The following is a 22,160-nucleotide window of genomic DNA, read 5'->3' on the forward strand; positions in this document are numbered from 1 at the left end:
AGAATGTCTAAAATTGGCTTTTCATCTCGAACCTCACCACTGCCCACTCACAACAAGAACTCTGCATGTTGGGGCACCCACTGCAGTCACACGGGGTCTCACATAAGCAAAATAAATGGGTGAAGATGGGAGGAAAGGAGGGAGGCAATGCTCTGGGAAAATGATGCATTCTTTTTGATTTTTGATGTAATTTTCTCCACCTGATGAAGAAGCTCTAACACTAGTTGCAGATGAAAAAACAGGTGATTCAATGTAGCTAAGTTCCCCCACACCAAAGAGTGGAATAAGGGTATTTGGGGATGTGGCAGAGGGGATCTTCTTCCTCCTAAAGAGCTGGTCAGATTCTTAGCTCATTTGTAGAATACCTTCGATCTGTGCACGCATGCACACACGTGCTTATTGAGTGTGTGAGAGAGAGACTGAAAATTAGTCACTTTGATTCCCTTCCAAAAAGCCATCTGAGAATCAAGAACAGAGTGCTCCCCAGGCCAGCCCCAGGTCAGGCAGCACTTCTGCATCTGCTTAATTCTTTCTAGCCGAGGAGCTGGTTCTCCTGGCCCTCGCAGCTCATTGGTGCAAGCATATTGATGATTCAAAGCTGATGTAACTTTTCCAATCAGCGATATTGCTGGATGTGGCCCTTCTGGCACTCTCTCTGCATTTCTATCTCTGGCCCAGCGGATAGATGATAATTGTTGGATGCCTCTATGATGGGAGGGGGAATGGCAAGGCTGCAAGTTCTGAACAGCTGTTGAGAAGCTGGGGAAGCTAAGTGGGAAACTCGAGTTTCCTCACAGAGCCCGGGGCTGGATTCTGATTCTCTACATTAGGCCGTTGGGCCTCGGTCGGAGGTGTGCAGAGGAATTTGTGGGGTCGTGTGCTACTCGGTGGTTTTAATCTTGTGCTTTCGGTTTGTCAATAATCTAGAGCTAAAACATTTTCCAGTTACAAAGGCAAACTTTTCTTTTGCATTGATGCTGATATTTTCACAGAATATGATTTCTTGAATGATTTTTTCTAACAGCAGCCCTCATTCCTCCAGAACACTTGTTTGTTCACTCATTCTGCAAAATATTGGCAGAGACCCTACCATGTACCAGGCACCATTCTGGGTCCATGGGATGTATCTTTGAACCAAACAGACCAAGTTTCCTGTCCTGGTGGAGCTTACGTGTTAGCGGGTAGAGGCAAGGAAACAATAATATGATAAGTAATTGCATAGCATGTTGGAAACTCATAAGTGCCATGAAAAAAAAGTCAAAGTAAAAAAAGTCACAACAGGGGAAGGGGGACTGAGAGCGAGTGGGAGAGAGGGCAATTTTTACTCTGAAACAGCATGTTCAGGAGGCTCATTTAAAAAATGGCTTAGAGGTAAAGCAGTAAGTTTAGCAGGGAGAACACATTCGCTTGCTCCCTAAGTCACAGACGATCCTGGACGTTTGTGCCACACAGGCATCAGTGGGTCACTTGTTGGGTGGGAGTGGGCGTTGCAGTGTGGAAAGGGCAACGAGAAGCCAGCTGCAGGGTGGAACACACTCTCTAGGTACCGACACATTTATTCACAAGTGACTCCGTCAACGGCATTTCCTAAACTCAAACTGACTGTCCACTCTAGAGGTAGTTACCCTCTAGGCCAGAAACCGAAATTGTAATATAAGTAAGAGGGAAAAAAGAAGAGAAAGGAAACAACTGGGAGAAGCCCGAGCTGTCCTCAGCACCTAAGTCTAACTCACAGAGACTGTCCAGCACCTGGGACATCCTCCTTATGTCCCCATGACCTCCAACGGTGTATTAAATTCTTTCCTGTCTGATATAAAGTAATAACAGAGAGTTGTCACCGTCCTGAGCAACAAAAGTTGGGACGACTTTATTTCTTTTTCTGTCCAAGGCATGTCATGGTCTCCTATTTAATGATAGGAGAGAAGCCGCTGGATCTAGGTAAGGGAAGAAACAATTGACCACGCCCTTGGGGAGACAAGGAGTAAGCCATTGAGGATACAATGCACCACATGGAGTTTTGATCAGTGAAGAGCTGGGCATCACATTCTACTTCAATAAGTGGTTTAGGATGGGCCAGCTCCTTCTCTCCAAATACCCATGGCTATTACCCAGGATGACCATGCTCAAGTATAACTGACTTCACATTTCTGACTATTCATCAAAAATTCAAAAGGAAGAATAACTGTTTATTTTGAAAATTTGAAAAACAAAATTTATTGTTATTATTTTTTTTTAAAAGAGCCTAATTCTTTATTTCACAACCTGAAACTAAAGAAATCTTGTCTCCAGGTGGGGGCTTGTCAGCACCTTTGGAAACTAGCCCTTGTCCCATCATTGTTGCAGGAAGACCCAAGCTCATGGCTGGATCTCTCAAGCAACAGCCTTCATGGTCTCCTCCCAGGTCAGCCCGCCAGGAACTGGACATCCACCCTGGGAGAAGGGAGTTGATTCACACCCCTTCCAGGCAGAACAAAGCTCCTAGGCACATCCAGGCTTGTCCATCACGGTGTTGTCTGTATTTTTGTTCCATCAGCCTCTCATCCCTCTGACTCACACCCCCACTAACCCGCCCCTCCCAATTTCCCCATCACTCTTCAGTTCTTGCGAACTGATGACTTTATCCCCATGAAATTTTATGACATTGTGCAAGGCTCAGGCAAACCTGCAAATTTTTCCACTTACAGAATCGGAGTCCTAATAAATGTTTCCATGTATGGAATGTGAGTTCTAACAAATAGCAAATGCTAATAAAAGCAAACATTTATGGAACACTTACCATGTGCTAGGCACTTATGAACATTTAATATCGAACACTTAGACGTGCTAAGTTCTCTGAATGCACTGATATCATTTAATCTTCACTTCAGCAGAGGATACTGAGACACAGAGAGGTTAAGCAACTTGCTCATTAAGTAACAGTGAGTGGCAGACGCTGGAATTGAACCCAAGACTTGGGACCTATGCTTTCAACCACTCCATGCTGTTGGTACCCACCACGAAAAGTATACGCATTTATAAAATATTATGTATTTATGCCAAGTATGAAGCTATCCTCAGTAAAAGCAGTATTGGGGAAAAGATTGAGTGGCAGTCAGCAGATGGAGAACTAGCTGGGCTGTAGGCTTAACTGTAGCTGTTACCGTATCAGCCAAGGTCACAGAATGAAAACAGATGGTACCCAGACTGGGTGATGTGAGGAGAGTTTATTAAGGGTGCTATTTAAAAAGTTGTGGTCAGGGTTTAGGGAAACCAGAATGGATGGTGTGATGCTCTAGGGATAGCAAAAGAGGGAAGTTGTTGCCATTGCTAGCCCTCAAAGGGCAAGGAGAAGGAGTGATGAGAGGAACCCAGAAAGAGAAAGCTGTATGGAGAGGAACACCTGAGAGGGCTAGTATCTCAGGGACGGGTCAGCAGCCAGCCCGTGGCACCAGGACAAAGAGGAAGCTGGTAACAAGTGCCCCTGCATCCCTTTCCTCCACCCTCTGATCCCATCCCATTGAGTAACCCAGTTGGCAGCTAGTGGACAAGGGCACCCACGGATGCAGCCTACGTGGTCAGCCTTCAGGACAGAGCCAGGTCTTGAAGGGTTCAGGGGCAAATGAAGGACAAATAGAAAACATGTAACAGTCATTATCATGATAAACTGGGACAAATCTCAACCTCCCTGGGACTTGATTTCCTCATCATTATAATGAGACAATTGGACCACATGCAATTTATGCTGCCTTCCAGCTCTGACATTTTAAAGATTTTATGAATCCACCCTCCACCTATTTCTCAGGAGATTTTCTGAAGAATAAAACATAGCCCCCACAATGCAAGCTCTAGTGATATTCTGTACCACCTCTGCACGTGTGTGTTGATGAAAGCACAAAGGCAGACTGTGGCTGAGGTGGAAGGGCGTTTGTCTGTCCTAGAAAGTAACCAGGGCATTGTCAAATGATCTAAGAAGAAGGCTTGAGAATATGAAAACTGTCCCGACAAAGGAATCAATGTAACGCAAAATTCCTTGCTCTCTTTCTGAAGCAGAAGGAAAGGCATGTAAGAAAGTACTGCCAGGCATACTCAGTAAACCTAAAAGAGATGTGTCACACGCTTTCATGGGAGTCTGTGTCAGGACAGTTCAAGCCCCATCCCTGTGTTCTCACAAAGAACCAGCGGACACATGGAAGTAGAGCCTTGGTTGGGGAGAAAAAGTGGGAAGAATTGGGAGGAGGTGACCGTATCCTCCCAAATTACATGAGGCTTATCTAAGTAGCCTTCACAGTGTGCTCCCAGATACTTGATGAGCTGTTCTTAGTTCTCAAGGTCTCTGCCTGGCCAACTCTTGAAAGAACACTAAGCTTGTCTGTATAGTCAGAAGAAGTCATAGGCTCTCAATGAGGGCGCCTGCCCTCCCTAGCTTCTGGGGACACATTTGCTTGTTCTCAAAGCTGAAGTAACCAATGTGTGATGATTTGAACGATGCTGGAATTTTTCCCCTGGCTCTCCCCATCCCTTCCACTCAAATAAAATGTAAATGAAATTGCACCATTATAGAATCATCCTTTTGCTTTCTCTAGATTCATGATAGGTAATAGCAACGCTTTATCAGATTTCTTGATGATTTTCTTCTTAAATGAGAAGAAATTCACAGCATCTCAGGGCCCCTAAACCTAGGAAGCAAAGTTTGTGTACGTATGTGTGTAGCAGAAAAGAGAGGCATGGCATACTCAAATTGAACTTGTTCTGTTTCAGAACTGTGCCTACTCTGGTGTGAAGAGCAAAAAGGAAGTGGGCAAAAGAGAAGAAAAATGGCATATATACACATATACATATAACAGACAATTTGGAAGTGGGAACCTATGCTTGTGCCTGTACCACCTGAGTCACATGCATAAGAAAGCAAAAGCTTGAGATACAGAGTGGGTTGAAATACCATGTCCACTTACCAGGTGTGTGGCCTTGGATGAATCCTTTGCCCCTTAGTTTCCTCATTTAAAAACTGGAGCTAATAAAAAATAGTAATACCTACCACACAGAGTTGAAGTAATGATAATATGAGATCAATTCAGTAACCTAAGTAAAAGTACTATGTAAAGCAACAGTTGCGCTACAATGCAAGGGGTTATTATTATTCCACTTAAATTGATGCGGCGGCAGTGCACCTTTCGAAGGCAAGTGGTACACCTGAAGATTTGTCCACAAACCAGGCAGCTGCAGCAGACACTAGGAGTTTCTTAAAAATCTGCTCAGCATACTAAATACCAGATACAGACCGCAAGAGTAATCCACATTTTGAAGAAAATTTTGGTTAATAGAATGAATCATTTCCACTCCCTTCCTTTTCCTCTATTTTTAAAAAATGTCTTAACACAGAGCTACAATCTAGGGGAAAGCCAATCAGAGCACAGACAGCTACCACAAATAGGTCTCTGGAGGGTAAAAAAATGTGACAGATGTAGAGAGAGTAACTTGAAAGAGTATTTCGGCAATAGACACAAGATGCTTGAGTTCACAGATGTTTACAGTTAATAAATCCCATTTTATATCTGTTTTCACAGAATATTTTTCTGTTCATATATCTGGCAGCCATCATGAAGGTAGCAGAGAAAATTTTAGATCGACAGCCTGGTAGAAATTTCCCTCAGTGACACCAATTCAGGGCTACTCTAAGAGAGCTGCTGTACAAAAGCAGTTTCACAGCGAAGTCCCCATCTTTCCCTCGATACCCACTAAGGGTTAAAGCGAACGCTGCCACTACTCTGTCAATTAGGAAAGGTCCTTGCAAGGCCCCATCTGCATGCACCTCTGTCATCCTTACCCAGAGACTCCATCACAACCTTCCCATGGAGAAAACTCACAGACTGGAGTGAGGCACTGACGAATCTCCATGAGAGGCAGCCTGGCTCGCATTCAAAATTGTGCCAGCCACTCTGATGATCAGGAGAGGCTGGCTCACCATTGGCAGAAGCTGAGAACGGGATGCTCTTCCTTCTGTGTTCCCCTCTAACTACAGAAAATCTCCAGCAGTCCCAGCCTCACACAGCTGAGGCCTTCTCCAGCTGCGAAGGAAAAACATAATAGGCGATATCTGCTCCCCCCATCCCCTCTCTCCCTTCCCTGTAGACAGACTCAGCATGAGGTTCCTGAGGAATTAGTTGCGGGAGGACGCCTCCCCCGCTGGCAGCCAAATGCCAACCGCACGTCTTGCCCATGTAATGCGTCTGACATTTCTGCATCTCTCTGGGTTAACATTGTTTGACACAGACTTTTTGAAATATCTCTTTAAAAGGCTTTGCATGTGTGGATGTGTGTGTGCGTGTGTGTGTGCACAATTTCTGCTGTTTCACAGCATCATTGTATTATTATTACTATTTTTAAAATTATTCTCTTAGTTGCTGACACATCTCTGCTTTGGCATTTCTACTTAGGCAGAAGTAATTGGTTTCAGAAGGCTGAAAACCCTTATTTGAAACCACGTGCACATTCCTGTTGATGGATGCCATAAAATGCTCAAATATCATCTTCCCCCAAGTAAAACAAGCGTTAAAATCCAGAAGGATGAAATGTGATTGACAGCACGGCATAGTTACATTTTAACTACCTGTTGTCAAATTATTTTAAAGCGCCTGGATATGAAATGGGGTCAGTTCTCCTTCTTGGTCAGTTACGTTTTGATAGATCTTATCAAGTTTGAAAGGGATTCTCTCTCTTGCTGAACTGGAAATCACTTTCCCTTTCTCATTTGTTTCCTAACAGGCAAAGGGCCGATTAAGCCAAGATCTCTCTCAAACATTGATGTCAGGTACAGTCTCTGATGGGGAAGAGGACAAACAGCTATCCATCATGTCTGGAAGACAGGTCTCATTGTGGACCATATACCCAGAAAGCAGGGCTTTTTTTGGGGGGAGGGCAATGTTTTTGGATATTTTTGTGTGTGACTATATTTTTGTGTGTTTGTGTGTGTTTAAGAAATGTCATGGTGTGGCTCCTGAAGTGGATGACATGGATGGCATCAATATGGTAGAGAAAGAAAATTCTACCAAGAAACAATGAACCGCAACTCCTGGTGGTGTGGGGAAGGCAATTGTATGGTTGTGCATATCTACAACAGAATGACTGGGCATAGTGGCTCAACCCAGGGACTCTGGGTGCAGGTGCAGGTGCAGGAAGGCATCTCTGAATGATTATGCACCCCTACAATATCTGCGTACATTAGGCACCACAGAATGCACTACCACTGGTGGACTCTTCAAAAACTACCTTGGAAACTCAAGGCGGAAATTCCATCCACAGATTCTCTAAGTGATGCCCACCTAGAGGAAATAGAGTAGCACAGTTAAGCCTGTGGACTCTACAATAAGACTGCATGGGTTCAGATCCCAGCTTTGTTACCTACTAATTGATCTTAGGTAAGTGGCTTAACCATAGTGTGCCTCAGTTTCTTCATCTGTACAATGGGAATGATAATAGAGCCTACCTCAAAGGGTGTTATGGGGATTGAGTTAATACATGCAAAAACACTTGCATCATTGCCTTTTACAATCAATATTATTAATATCCAGTCTCTTCCTTATCACTCGCCACACAAGGGAAACCAGGTGCCATTCCATTCTTGGCTAGCCACTGTTGTCAGAAATTTCTTCTCCATGCTGAACGCAAATTAAGCACCCTGCAATTTCAATAGATTTACTCTAGGTCTGTTAGGAAAGGCAGAACCAGGATGAGTCTCATTTCTCTTCCCCTGACAGTTCTTCACAATTTGAGACAGCTGTAATGTATCCCTAAGTCTTCTTGAGACCAAGCCTTCACAGTTTTTAACAACTTTTCCTTATATGGCAATTTTCCCAGATTTTTCTTCATCTTTATCACCTTTCTTTGATTCAGATTTGTCTGCATCCTTAAACCGTGTCATATCAAATAGAATAGAATTTTTGGGGTGTGGTCTAAGAATGCAAACTATAGAGGACTATTATCTTTCTTAGCCCAGATATGGCGTTTCTTTAATCTTAGAAGCCAAAATTCATATTCAAATAGCCACCCATCCTTTTGGCTCAAAATGAGATTTTCAGATACTTGAAGGACTAAAGGAGTTCTCTCTCTCTCTTTTTTTCCCTGACATCACTGTGAAGGATACAGGCAAGCACTCTCTTGCGTATAGACCCATATAACTAAATACCTGCAATTATCCTGGGGCAAAAGAACCTTCTGAAAAAATCAGTTCATAGCTTTCCTGGATGGAAATCTATATCTGGAACTAAGTTTGAAAAACACCTGTATCATCAATCAGCCTAACCATCTTATTTTTCCAAAAAAACTCAGAAAGCTTAAATGACTTACCCAAGCTCATGTAAAGATAAGAGCTGAGCCTTGAGCTAATATGAAATCATGGGCTGAAATTTTCTCAGTGCCTCTCTACATGACCAACTGAAAATTTCCTTTTCCATGATCTCAGTATAACTCAGCTTATTTCTTATCAAACGAGATTCATCAGTGGAGCTTGGTAACTTCTCCATCACAGCATATCAGTGCACTTGACTGGCCACCCCCACTGCAACAGAGCTGTAGGTATGTGTGGGAAGTGATCAATGATAAGCAGAGCGGTGTTTCAGAAGGGTGCTTCAAGAAGGGGCCCCAAGAGCTAAAGAAGAGCTTTGTATAAGTGTTTCTAATTGCAATCCATTCTAGATTTCTTAGAATAAAGGCATTGTATCCCTCTTCATTTGCACAGTCATTTGTGTGTGCCTGTGTGTCTACGCTGCTAACTCAGCAGCCCTGCATCCTCCAAGAAAAGATTTGTCTCTGACGCCTTCCTGACTGTGCTGACGGACAGATGACCTGGAGCAAGGAAAGGGGACTTCACTTCTCGTCTCTAAAAGGAAATTAACAAAAACCTGCTTTCTATTTGCCTGACAAAGAGAATGTGAACCTAAATATAAAATGTGTGTTTGTAGCCTGAAAAAAAAACAAAACAGTGGGAATGCTACTTTTAAAGTAATTTCTTATCCTGGAAGCAGTTGTAACTAAAATCAAAATAACAACAAACAAGCAAAAAACAAAACAAACAAAGCTCAGGTCACTGGATTCCTCGGATCCTGCTCAACATGTGAGAAGATATTTTCCCGATTTTTCTCTACTAAAAGTGACCTTTTCTTTCTCTCACTTCATTTTACATCATCCTACAGCATATCACATATTGCACTGTAATAATCCTGTGTATATATGTCCACTCTCTTACTGGATTGTCAACTTGTGAGGGACAAGGACAAATAATCATGCTGTTCTCTGTCATCATGGCATCTTCTACGCTGTGACAACCTCCTATTGTTTCTCTCAATATCACTCTTGCTCCTCGCTCTAATTCTTTATCCACATGGCAGGAAAAAAGATCTTTTAAAAACAAATCTGATCATTACATCCCCTTCTTAAACATCTTCACTGACTTCCCATTTTTCTGAGGATAAAATTCACACCCCTTTGAGATGGCCCAGGAACCTTGTAGGATCTGATCCTCGCCCACTTCTTACCATCTGTTTCACTCCTCTGTCTTGCTCCTCTCTGCCCCAGCAGCCCCACCTTACTTTCAGTTCTTGGAACACACTATTTTCCCACCCAGTCCACACATGGTGTGGCTGCTTCTCTCCCTCCCTCCAAGCCCTTCCTCTATTTACCTATTAATCAATTCACTTCTTTAGGAAAGCCTTTCCTGATATCATATTCAAGTGAGGTCCCCCTGATGTTACATGCTGTCGCCCTAGCCTATACATTTTTTCCAATACCTTCCCCAAAGTATATTTCCTGATACACTGGTGGAATATGGTATAATTGCATGAGAAAACGTTAAGTCCTAAGTTCTTAGAACCTTATAAAGGGTCATACAACTGAAGGAGGAATTCTATCTCTCTCCTAGAGATAAAATATCAGTCCAGACATATTTCTGGAATTGGGGGGTGGTTAGAACCTACTGTAACACTGAATCAGCCACTGACATCATTTTTACTTTTAAAAAAAAAGCCCCAGGCTGATTAATTAGTTTAATATTCAAAAAGGCTCCCAGAAGTCTGGAGAGAGGATCAAAGTGTAGGTGTATTACTTCAATATAGTGTGTTTTCAAAGCCCCAGTTGGCCATCCGTGATTAACTGCCTCTATGGTATATCAATCATCCCAGCAGAAAACATTAGGTCACCACAGACAGAGCACACCTGGACTCATCCCCTTTACAATCAGGCTCATAACTTCAGAAAATGCTGGAATCAAAAGAAGAGGTCCATTGCAGGAACACACAGGAGCATAAGGCGAAATCAGTCTGGAGTAAGGGCAGGAGAAGAGGGTTGAAAAACTGGATTCATTGAGCACCTATTCTGCGCCAGGCCCTCTGCCAGGGACTTTACAGGCCATTTATCATTTAATTCCACTCATCACTTGGCTTATCCTTCCCTTCATTAGAGTTCTCCAGTAGACCAATAAGTTTCCCCCTAGATATTGAACCAATCCTGCAATTAACCCCCTTATGCCTTTCACCTTAAAAAAAAGTCATCTCCATTACTTTTAACAAAGCCTAATACCCCTGATCAAAGCAAAAGGGAGATTATTGTTAAAGTCAAGCGCAATATAAAAATGTTTCAGTCAACAACGGACCGCATATAGGATGGTGCTCCCAAAAGGTTAGTATCATATAGTTCATGTGTATGTGTAGTAGGCTGTTCATCTGGGTTTGTGTAAGTACGCTTTATGACAGTCACACAACGATGAAATCACCTAACGACACCCTTCTCAGAATGCCTCCCTGTCTTTAAGCGACACGTGATTCTATTATGAGGATTTTATCAACCCAGTTCCAGATCCCAAGTTCCTCCCCAAATTTCCTCTTTCAACAAAAAAATGGAAGGGACTCTCCTTATTGATATAATATACTTGGTCTAAGAGATTTGGGGTAAAAACAAAAATACAGATATCCAATGCTAACACATAGACACTGGCTGATAACAGTGCCTCCCCCTTTTCTCATGCTGACCTAGAAGGTATAGGTCATAGGATTCAGTATGAATTCACAGACCTGCTCACCCTTTATAAATACCTCTTCCCCTTGAACTTTTATTTCCTTATTTTCGTATCATGGATATCTGAACATCCTTTTTTTCCCCATTCTACTAAAGTGTAAGTCTTTTAAAGGCAGTAATTGTGTCTTATTTATCACTCTATTCCTGTAAGTTCTTAGTATAATGCCTTGTACAGTCTTTGTCTTAAATAGCAATTTTCTTCACTTTTGCCTCAGTTTCTCTACTGTTGCAATAAAAGTGATACTCAATTATTCCAATATATATGTAATGAAATAGTATCATGTTTGATTTCTTTTGAAAAATGTAGATACATATAGAAAAATATGAATTGTTCTTTCTAAAATGAAAAAGCCAGCAGCTTTTACAGATTCAAATTTCTTTATACCTCAACACCTTTAATATAGGTCAGTGAAACTGAGTGGAATTACAAAAGCTTCTCAATACTTAACCGTAAAATAATTTAACGTCAGTGTGGGGTGGGGGGAATTTTATATACTCGTCCTCTTCTTACCCATGAAGAGAATTAAAGAAAAATATGAGACGGACCAATGGGGCAAATTTCGGTTAATGACAATAGGCAATAGGAAGAAAAATGGACAACTAATTCTTCAGCAGGAAGTAGTACAGGATAGTACATTTTCAAAAAGAAAATTTGATGAGATGTGGAGGTTATGAAAGGTAAAACTAGACTTTTTTCCTAGAGATCTTTAAGGAAAAATGATCACATAACTAAAGGTTTCTGACACCTGGAAAGTAATAAGAATAAGAGAAGCTTCATAAGGAACTGTGCAAAGAAATGAGAATATATAGAGAGGGAGCTGAAATAAAATGCAGTGTGTCACTAAAGATTGTAAAAAACAGAGACAAGAACAGGAACATACAGTTATTCACTAAAAGGAATTTCAGAACTAGGATCATCTGTTTGTTTTCCTAATTCAGGAAATAATTGAAAATAAAAGTCATAGGATGCTCTTGACACTGAAGATCAAATCCACGGTAAGTAACCCAAAAGCGAATTCAGTTTTTAGTTCCTTCAAATGAAAGGGATGGTATTTTTCTTTCCCCAAAGGGAAGGCATCCCCACACCCCCATGATCAAATGACTCAGAAAAGGCCCAATCAATGTTACTGAAATTTGGCGAAAGTATTCACATTTCAGTTGAGTATAAGCTTGAGGTATTACAGCCCAGAGGCATAGCTTTAAGAAAGTTATAGGGGAACATAAATAGATTCTTAGAGTAGAAATGGCTCATTCAGCATAGGTTAATGGAAGATATGTTATCACTAAGGTGGGCAGGGAAAATGGAGAATTGACGTATTAGGTTACCCAGGCTTGATAGAGAAATTGCCAATCTTTATGGAAGATTTGCAGAATATTTAAAAAAGACACAGAAGGAAGGGCTTTACACTTTGAAGTGTGTCTATTTCTGTCCATGTCTCCTGCCAGGCCCACAATCGTCACCGGGATGTGTCACCTGTCCCCTGCTAATTCTTCCTCCACACACGAGCTTGAGAGGTTGTGTTTTGGTTTTTTTGTTTTGCTTGGTAATCTTTTGTTTGTTTTGTTTTAATGCAAAGCTGAGCATAACTCCACTGCCTTCTGCCCCTGCCAGACATGTAATGTCCTCTTGACAGATTATTTCTTCATAGCTCTTTTCACAATTTGGATGATTTATCTATTTATTTAATATCCATCTTAGTCAGCTCAGGCTGCTATGGCAAATACCAGAGACTGAGGAGCTGAAATAACAAACACTTATTTCTCACAGTTCTGGAGGCCGGAAGTCAGAGATCAGGGGAACAGCCCGGTTGGGTTCTGGCGAGGCCCTCTTCCTGCTTTGTAGATAGCCGCCTTCTCGCTGTGTCCTCATGTGGCATCCAAACCTAATTACCTCCCAAAGGCCCACCTCCAATTACCATCCCATTGGGGATTAGGGACTCAACATATGGATTTGGGGGCGACACAAACATTCATCGGCAGCATTCATCTTCCCACAAGACTGCAATCTCCAGGAGGTCAGGGAACTCTATTTTGCTCCCTGCTAAAGCCTGCAGGCCTTGCACTGTACCTGCAACGCTGTAGGTCTTTCATAAAGGTTTATGGGATGTTTGACTGAAAAAAATATGTATAATCCTCTTCTCTCTCTCCTAAGAAAGAGAGAGAAACAGTACCTTATCCCTTTACTACCTGGGAAACTGAAAAAATAAATTGCCTTAAATGACTTCAACATTTCCATATTTCCATTGAATATCTTCTGAGTAGCTCATTAATTGTGTAGAGGCCAGCTCTCTTTATCTATTAGTAATTTGGCTCCACAGTGTCCGCCTAACTCAAGAAGGAAATAGGCAGGTGCCATAGGAGTTGTAAGTGGTCTGGGTATTAGCACAGGTTTTTAAATAATCAAAGCTCTCAGTACATTTGTAGTTGGTTTTACGTGATTTAGACATCTGTGTATGAGTCTCGTGTTTTCATCATATTGCCCTCAAGGAGCTATGGTTGGTTGTCATTCATCTTTTGTATCCTCACAGTGCCCACCCTGGTGATAAGCATAAAGTGGTTAATTGATACAGTTGCACCGATTTATGTATCAATGTTAAAATTGGGTTGGAAGTGACCGTTGGGGCTGTTGTAATTTGGAAGAGAATGTTTCAACACGAAAGAATCCTAAGGCAGATTTACAAACCTCAAATCCATTTAAAGTGGCCACATTGGGGACTCCGGATATGGCTGGAGAGTGGGCAATTGGGATTGCCGTCTGTTTCTGTTCGAGAGGCTGCCTGGCATAGAGGAAAGACAATGGGCTTGAATTTTGGCACCTGAAACATTTCTTCAAGTGAGTTGCTTCTTTAGAAGCTTTGGTTTCCTGATTAAAATTCCTGCCTCACCAGTTGTTGTGAAGTCTAGAAAGAACCGATTGAAAGTGATTAGTATAGTTTTGGGGCACATGAGCATTTAACACGTGGCAGTTAAGAGGTTTATTAGAAAACGTATGTCCATGCAAAGAAATGTATGCGAATGTTCATAAGAGCATAACAGCCCCAAACTGAAAACAATAAAATGCCCATCAACTGGTGGATGGATAAGGAAATCATGGTATATCCGTGTCAATGGAATACTACTCAGCAGTAAAAAGGAATGGACTATTGATACATGCCACGACATGGATCAATCTCAAAAACATCATGCTACCTATTATATAATTCTGATGGTAAGAAATGTCCAGAAAAGATACACTTATAGAGACAAAATGTAGATCGGTGGTGGCTTAGGGATGGGAGTAGGGGGAGAGATTAACAGCACAAGGGCAGTAGGGAATTTGAGGGTGATAGAAATGCTTTAAAAGTAGGAGATTTTGATGGTTGTACAACTATGAATTCGATTTAAAAAATCATAGAATTTTATACTTATAATGGGTTAACTTTATGGTATGTGAATTATACATCAACAAAACTTTTTCCTTAAGGTCTAGAAGAATGCTGAGGGAAACTGAGGAAGTAAGAACTCGCCCTGTACTTCATAGTGGGAGAAAGGTCTCCAGCTGAAGATGGAGCTCTATGCAGAAGCTGACACAGAGGCAGTGACTTCACTGGGCAGAGAGATGGCAGAGCTAGCATTCTCTGAGACTCCTGGGAAATACCTTGATGCCTTCACAGAGTTGGCAGCAAGCCAGAATCATATGGACTGGCTCTTGCAGCCAATGCCCACAGAACTGCTGGCCTGGGGAATGTTGCTTCCCTCAGGGACAGCCAGAGAGCTGCTGCTGGGGCTATTTTGAAATGAGAAATTTGGGTCCTTCGCATTCCCACTTCCTAGACTCACTGTCCAATTTCACCTCATTGCAATTATTAACTAATGGCAGGCAGCTAATCTAAGAAGGATTTGTATGACTTGCTCTTCTGATCAGAATCTATACATTGGTTGTTGGCTGTTTCCTGTCTACAGAGGTTATTCAAAGAGAGATGGGTGATGTCGACACTGGTGCATCGTGTCACATGGAGACAGAAAGATACACGGAAGACCATCAGTCAACCACAAACATACAAGTTCCAATAAAGGAGGACTAATTGACATATTAAAATCTATAGGTCCTTGGAGGATACTAAACCATCATATTTTTTTAAAGAGAGAGAAAGAGAAAGCACGGTGCCCACAATACATCAATTAAAACCTGCCGTTTCCCCGAAGCTGTCAGCTGCAGAGCGGCTGCCAGAAGTCCCTGTTCTCCGAGGGCATCTTGAAAATGAGCACCTGGGGCAGCCAGAGCTATTAATAGGTGGAAGGAATGATATAAAATGTCACAATGCACCTTTCCAAATAAAAACGTGTCCAGACTTCTCTGGGAGGGAAGCAAGAGGAAAATGGCCCAAAGTACTTAAGAAATTATTGCATTTTCCTTTTTCTGAACTCCTACTATATATTACAACCGAGAGCTTGTCACTTCCAAGGTGTCTGGCCTCTCTCACTGCAGTTCTGCAGAGTCCCATAACTCACTCATGGCTAACAGGGGCTTCTTGCATCATTCTTTTCACAACAGAGGCCAGAGAGGTCTTGCTTCTGTTCCAACCAGGGGAGTGTGTAGGTAGAAAGTGTTGACTGTCACCAAGCTACAGCGGTGAGGAAGGATGGGGATCTCCTGACACTTCTTCTACTCCTTGATGCCTAGTCCAGACAGGGAAGAGAACCTCGGGACCCTCAATTCACTAGAACTTAACAGATACACTCAGGACCCCCGAATCTGATTCTGGATTGATTTCAGAATAATCGCCATGAATTTCTGTTTAGCATGACACTTTCCCGAGAAGACTGAATAAACAGATTCCATATCTGGAAAAAATAAGTTTCAGTTCCTGCTGATTTCTAGAATTTAACCTTCAAATTAAAAAACTGGCTGAACATGGGCAAGTCAATTAACTGCTTTAGACATCAGTTCCTCCAATTATAAAATAAGATACTCCAACGTAATGATTATTCAAGCTCCCTTCTAGTTTTAAAATTCCTAGATTGTATCAATGAGGTAAGAATGTTGCCCCTGGAACAGACTCAAGAATGCTCTCAATGAGGGGAAGGTCAGTAGTCACTGCTTCAATAGAGGCTGATTAAAAGACCCTTTTCTTTTTTCTTCTTTTTTTAATAGCAAAGGTTGTTCTATTTCCCTCCAACCAAGCTATCAAGCTTATAGTGGCTCTAATTTAACTTTATTACTCTTTTGTCTTGTCAATAAGAACATAATAGTGTCCTTAAAGAAAATGACAGCTTTTTTCTTTCTCTTTGAGGTTTATTTGAAATAATTTTCTTTCTTCCTAATGAGGCTGATCCATGTTTGCAGTTGCATATTGTGTGCTCTTAATGGGAAGGTTTTCAAACACAGAAAAGAAAAAGAAAAGCCTGCTTTCTTTGACTTATTTTTTGCTAGCCTTTTTATCACTTCAAATAGTTACCGTACACATCATTTACGAATCATGGTCTCTGCAATGCAGTGCATCTTGAGGACAGAGTCTCTTTTTTGTCTTTTTATATATGAGGTCTTGTCCAGACAGTCAATGTGCCTGCATCACCCCTCCTTCTGAGGCCCTGGGTCTCCGTGTTTTCCTCCACAAACGGTAGGGGCCCGGTAGCTTTAGAGTGTTTTGATCGGGTTTCATGTGGGGAGACATTATGCATTAACTGGCATATTGGAACTACCACCGAGGGACCATTAGTCCACAGTGATTGGACTTTTAAACTCTGGCCTCAGCTTTTCCCAGTAAGTATGCTCCCAGGCCTTACACTTAAAAGAGAAAAGCAACCATGTGTGCCTGTTGGTCTTTTTCTTCAGTGTTGAGATGAGTTCAAGGATTTGGATTGCTAAAGGTTTGGCAGCTCAGAATGGGTGTCTTAGATTCTAATGGCCCAGATGGCAAATGCAGTTGAGCAGGAGAACGGATACACAGATCTGCAAACGTGACTCCTTTCAGCCCACACCCTCCTTCCCCTTTTCTTACTCCATTCACTCAAGAAAACCTTCTTAATTCTCCACTTGAGTTGAGAATTTCAATCGGCTCTGAGAGTACCTGCTAATATACTAGCCTTGTGGAGATCTACCTAGCCAGCACAAGCGAACTATTGGGTAGAGAGCCTTAAAAGTCAGGAAGAGGGGGCCAGCCTGGTGGTGTAGTGGTTAAGTTCACACATTCACTTCGGTGGCCCGGGGTTTGCTGGTCCAGATCCTGGGTGTGGACCTTACACAATGCTTATCAAGCCACGCTGTGGCAGATGTCCCACATATAAAGTAGAGGAAGATGGGCACGGATGTTAGCTCAGGGCCAGTCTTCCTCAGCAAAAAGAGGAGGATTGGCAGCAGAGGTTAGCTCAGGGATAATCTTCCTCAAAAAGAAAAAATAAAAATAAAAGTCAGGAAGAAATATTTTGAGGACTAGCTTTCGGACCTTAAGCCTATGAAGTTCAGTTTTCTTTTTGATACTACGAAAGGGTTGGGCTAAATAACTTTTAAGGTTCCATGCAAAGCTAAATTCTATGCCAGGTACTACAGGAATAAAAATAAAGGTTAAAAAGGACAGTGAAGGAAATAGCTTGGCTGGGAGAGGGAATTATTGGAGAAAGGTGGGAATAAATTAGAGTGATGGTCAGATCATAAAAAGTTTCAAAAGCACAGCATAAGAAAACTCTAGGCACAAAATGGAGTTGAGGTTCCTGAAGACGACATAGAGTGATTAATCCCTGCTTAGGAGGATTAGTCTGGTGGCAATCTGCAAGACACGGTTAAGAGATTATTGTTGAAAAGAGGGGGCTTGATGTGATGAAGGCCTGCATACCCTGGGAGGGTTTGGACCCCAGAGTGGTGCTCATTCACTGTTCTTTCATTCAATTAAAACAGAAAAGGGGAACTAAGTTCCATGGGGGGCAGGGCCCTGTGTGTTTACAGGCTTAGCTCCATTTTCTAGGAATAACAGGTGCTCAATGAACACATGATTGCTTAATTTTATAGAAGGTAGCATAACTTCTTTTTGATGTATTGAGAATGAGAGACTAAAGATAGTGCAGACTGAGGGAGGGCTGTATCTTTTCTTCTTGAGAGACAAGAAGACTGGTAGAGACCCTGACAGGGAAGTTGAGAAGGTAGAGTGAGTTCCTGAGCCAGAAGTAATTGATAATATTTTCAGAATGTTGAATCTGAGGTGATAGCAGAATCCAGAAATGAGGGAAGATGCTATGATCAGGTGGCTTACATCCCAAGAGCAATTTGTGCAGAGGTGACAGCTGAAGCAGGTTGGCCGTAACACTATCACTTCTCAGAGATGGCCCATGACTGGAAACTCTTTAAGAACTACAACTGAAGTGCTAAAATCTGACCCTACAAGGCCATTTCTCCACTGATTCCCTTTTGGAGACCATTAATTATATTTGCCTCAATTCATCCTTCCTTAAGCCTATTCCTCTAAATCTATTCATTCAACAAAGATTTATTGAGTAGCTAGTCTGTGACAGGCACAGTTAAGGATACTAGAGAAAATGGGCCAGGGCACAAAGTCCCAACCCTCAGAGCTTATGTTTGATGGTAACAAGCATAAGAAGGTTAAGAAGAAAGCAGAATGTCACAATGGAAAAGAAAGTGACTGGGTGGAGACAGTGGAATTGCTTCAACTAGGGACGTTTTATTCAAGGAGGTAACATTTGAGCTCTCAGATTGAAGAGAAGATTCAACACAGCTATAGGGAAGGAGTGTGCCAGGAAGAGGAAACAAGTGCCAAGGCTTTTGGATGAGAATGAGCTTGGCATGTCTGCAGGCTCTAAAGAAGGCTGGTGTGGCTGGAGCCCAGTAGGTAAAGGGCACAGAGGAGGTGATGAGGTAAGAGTGGGGGCCGAAGTAGGGATCACTGAGAGGGAATTAAAGAACAGGTTAGGGATGCTTTTTCTCAGTAAGAGAAAATCAAGATTGTCCTGATCTTTAATCTTGCAGAATAAAGCACAGAGAACTAAGTTCTGCTTGAACTTTATCAGGTAGCTTTCATGAGCCCCTAGGCTCAGTAACTGAGGCTAAAGTCTGGTTCTTATCTTGGTAGTATCCCAACTGCATTTACGTAGGTAAGATAGGAATCAAGTAGGACACAGAAGAGAAAAGGAATAAGAGAGATGCATCGAATTGTTCCTCAAAGATTGGCTGAGCTGAGGTATCAAGTCATCAGGACTACCAATGGGAAATCCTAGCAGACCGAGAATTGAAGTTATATAGAAAGAGAGAGTGAAGACAATTAGAGTCAACAAAATGTCAATGGATCGCACAATCCAAGAGCAGACAGGAGAAGCATTCTATCAGGGGTGGGCACGCAAGTTTCCTCAAGTTCCATTCAGTGTGTATCAGAAGCTGTTGTCTTATGCTGAAATGTAAATGGTTCCAAAATTTCCATGATCACAATTATTTTGGCAAGTTTCTGCACTCCTCTTTCTGTAACCCGATGGGGCTGAGTAAATGAAAAGAAGGCACTAACTGGAAAGGCAAAGATATAGATTTGGAAAGCCATTGTCAGTTCAGAAAGGTGATTTCTTGGGCAAAGGGGGAGGTAAATGAAAATGAGAACATATGCAAATCCAAATAAAGGCAGCTATAATCCTGCTTTTGGAGTGCAATGAGAAAGCTGGCAGCCTTCTAGACGAGTACACCTCCTTAATGAAACATTGCAGAAAACCCTGCACCTGTTAACCATCCCAGAAGTTTATTCTAGTAGCATCTTAGCAAGTTCTTACACAGAAGAACAAATGTTTCCAGGAGACAACAGGGTAGGAGAGGGTTACAAAACGTTCCTTATTGTACACTGATAGAGGACTGCACTGGAGGTAGGGAGAAAATTCCACATGTTTCTACTCTGTCATTTCACTGCTCAAGATAATGTCTCAATTAAGCACTCGAAACAGGAAAGAATAGGAAACATCAGTGGAAAAGGCTGGAAAGTGGGCCTTTATGGGGTCTCACCAGTTCTCTATCCTGAGTTTTGGGGCAGACGTGGGAGGGACGAAGGTTGAATTACTATGTTTGTGGAAATATGGTCTTTCCTGTTCCCTTACCACCATATCGCTCAAAGTCAATCATCACCAAGATAAGACTAGATGGATGGAAGGCAGCAAAGAGTTGCTCCTGCCCAACAAGATGGAAATCTGGAGCATTTGTCAGCTTTTGCCTATTTAGGAAGTTGCTTAAAAGTTGCTATTTAGGGAGCACCCCAGGATAAAGATTTTTCCTCCTCAGGATCCTGACTTGCATGTAACTGGAATCCTACTAAGGAAAAGACAGGGGAGACTGTGGGTCCCTGCTTTCTCTCCCCAGGCCTTTGAGAAAGAGAATTATTGTAGGTTATTGCTCTTAGTGAAACAGAATAGCCAGACGGAATACTTCCATTCTCGTCTGCTTTTCACAGAATCACAGAGTGACTCAATGATTCCAACCCCTACATTTTGTAGGTTAAAGAACTGAGGCCCATAAATAGAAAGACTGGCCCCAAATTACAAAGCCAATCTATGACCTAGCCCTGGCTAGGACACCATTTCCACCCTGCTGGCTCTGACGCCACCCTTTCTTTTCCTAGTCAAGGGAACACATGAGGGAGAGCGATAGGATCACAAGAAATAACCTTAACTCATTTTAATGTAATATTTATGTACAATATTCTCAAATTTCTCCACTTTAATATGAAGCAATTTTCTGTGATATACTTCATTCTGTTTAGAGCACGCGTCCTTGTTATCTGAACTGTGTCCCTCTCAAATTCATAAGTTGAGCCCTAACCTCCAGCACCACAGAATGGGACTATAATTGGAAATAGTGCTCTTAGTTAAAATGAGGCCATTAGGGTGGTCCTTAACCCAATATTACAGGTGTCCTTATAAGAAGAGGAAATTTCCACTAAGAGGCACCGGGGATGTGCACACAGAGGAAAAGGCCACGTGAGGACACAGTGAGAAGACAGCCATCTGTAAGCCAAGGAGAGAGGCTTCAGGAGAAACCAAACCTGCGGACATCTTGATCTTGGACTTCCAGCCTCCAGAACTCTGAGAAAATAAATTCCTGTTGTTGAAGCGCCCCAGCCTGCAGTCTTTTGTTATGACAGCTCTAGCAAACTAAGACAATCCCTTTAATAGATATTTATGCCAAATCTGTTCAAGACATTGGGGTACAGTGATAAAGAATCTGCATTTTGTCAGTGTCTTTTTGGGAATTATGGTCTTTCAAGAGGGAAAAACATCCAATAAATTATTTTACTAATAACTACTTGAGTTGCGATAAGTCTTCTAAAAGCAAAACATCTAGCTTGAGAAGTCACTCATCTAGGAGGTGAGAGGGTATTGAAAGTGTGAAAAAGCAGGTCTGACACAACGTAAAGTCAAGCCCAACACGTCACTTGGTGTTCGAACAGCCTGTATTGCTATTTTCTTACTTTATAGACTATTAGAATTTCACACAGTCAGAAACGTGCACCATGCTACTGCATTGCCAGATATTAAGCAGTCACGCACAGCAACCTGTTTTCTGAGTTATGAATCCACAGCCACCCGAGCACTTGCTGGAGTGCCAGGAACCCTGTGGGTGCTCAGCAATGCTGAAAGACCAGAACAAAAGCAAACAAGAAACAAAGCAAGAAAAAGGAGGCAAATGGGAGCCAGGAGTTCAGAATGGAAGGGTTGATTAACAATGGCAGCCATGACTGCTGGGGCCAAGCTTGCTTCCCTTTGACCTCAGAGGGATATGGATCAGCTTAGAGCCCCCATGGGACTGTCTGGAAAAGAATCTGAGGGATCAGGAGCAGCCCTGTTCATTCTTATGAGGTCTCCCTTTAGAGGAGGTCTCATTTCGTCTTACTTTTTGCTTGCGTCCTAAAGGGACATGAAGAACTCTTACAGGACAGGGACAATTTCTTTGGGTCTCTATGAAATGCTGCCAGTGGACCTTTTGCAAGGGCAGTGCTACATCAAGAGTCACAAACAATTCCTGAATTCCTGCAGCCATCATGGCCAAGCTTGTAATTACGTGGAGCCTCCATGTATCATCTGGCTGCCTCCTGCTTGTGTGTCTGGACTCCCTAGCATGATTATAGACCCCCAGAGGGCTACATAACCCACAGGACTGG

General features: G+C 42.2%; 1 protein-coding gene and 1 long non-coding RNA gene across 11 annotated transcripts in view; one reads left to right on the top strand and one right to left on the bottom strand.

Moving 5' to 3' along the window:
• TENM2 (teneurin transmembrane protein 2) overlaps nt 1-22,160 on the bottom strand; it is a 1,162,025-nt gene that overhangs the window by 455,534 nt on the left and 684,331 nt on the right. The window lies entirely within an intron of this gene.
• LOC139075054 (uncharacterized) lies at nt 13,715-15,877 on the top strand. Its single transcript, XR_011525082.1, has 2 exons — nt 13,715-13,876; nt 14,507-15,877. It is a non-coding gene; the product is annotated as an uncharacterized lncRNA (long non-coding RNA).

The sequence above is a fragment of the Equus przewalskii genome, chromosome 13 (assembly GCF_037783145.1).
Source record: "Equus przewalskii isolate Varuska chromosome 13, EquPr2, whole genome shotgun sequence".
Classification (NCBI taxonomy): Eukaryota; Metazoa; Chordata; class Mammalia; order Perissodactyla; family Equidae; genus Equus; species Equus przewalskii.